Here is a 1115-nt window from a genome sequence, read left to right as displayed (position 1 = left end):
GTTGCCTCTCACTTATCTTAAAAACTTGGCTTAGATGTCCTATCTTGTATAAATCTTTCATTAAATCCAACTCTAAGGCTTATTATAATATTTCCTTTTGAATAAGTGAAATGTGCTTTCATGACTTTCCAAACATTATCTGAGCATCTTTTATCTTCCAAGCTCCAGGAACAGTGGAAAGTGGGTATCTGTGTGCCTGCAGCATCTGGGGGTGGGGGGGGGCGGGGGCAGGCTGAGTAAGTGAGCAGGGCCAATAGACCAAGAAATGTGCAACTAAAGGATACCAACTTGTCTGTTTACTGTACTGTGGTGGCTTGAGTGTTGCTGTGAGCCTGGAGGTAATACTATTGGTGTTTCAAATGCCAGCAGGGTTAGCCATGGTGGACAAATTTCATTGGAGCTTCCAGACTAAGACAGACATGAAAGAAGGAAGAAGCCATCCACTTCTCAAAGAATTGGCCAGTGAAAACTTTATGAATAAGAGTGAAACACTGTCTCACATATTACTGGAAAACTTCATAAATATCCCTGAAACATTGTGCAACATAATGCTGGAAGATAAGTCCCTATGGTTGGAAGACACTCAAAATATGACGGGAGAAGAGCTGCCTTCTCAGAGTAAAGCTGACCTTAATGATGTGGATAGAGTAAAGCTTTCTGAACCTCCATTTGCTAATGTGGCATGTCTCAAGATGAGAGGAAACAACTGCAAAAATCCATTAATAATTGGAACATGGAATGTAAGAAGTATGAATCTAGGAAAATTGGAAGTTGTCAAAAATGAAATGGAATGCATAAAGTTCGATATGCTAGGCATTAGTGAGTTGAAATAGACTGGTTTTGTACATTTTGAATCAGGCAACCTTATGATCTACTATGCCAGAAATGACAAATTGAAGAAGAATGATGTGGTATCCATCATCACAAAGAATGTATCAAGATTCATTCTGAAGTACAATGCTGTCAGTGATAGGATGATATCCCTACACCTCTGAGGAAGACCACTTAATACTGCTATTTTTCAAATTCACACAACAACCACCAAAGCCAAAGATGAGGAAATTGAAGACTTTTACCAACTTCTGAAGTCTATAATTGACCAAACATGTAATCAG

This window comes from Orycteropus afer, unplaced genomic scaffold (assembly GCF_000298275.1).
Source record: "Orycteropus afer afer isolate SDZICR_OR568_19922 unplaced genomic scaffold, OryAfe1.0 scaffold00373, whole genome shotgun sequence".
Classification (NCBI taxonomy): domain Eukaryota; kingdom Metazoa; phylum Chordata; class Mammalia; order Tubulidentata; family Orycteropodidae; genus Orycteropus; species Orycteropus afer.
This window is presented reverse-complemented; position numbering follows the sequence as displayed.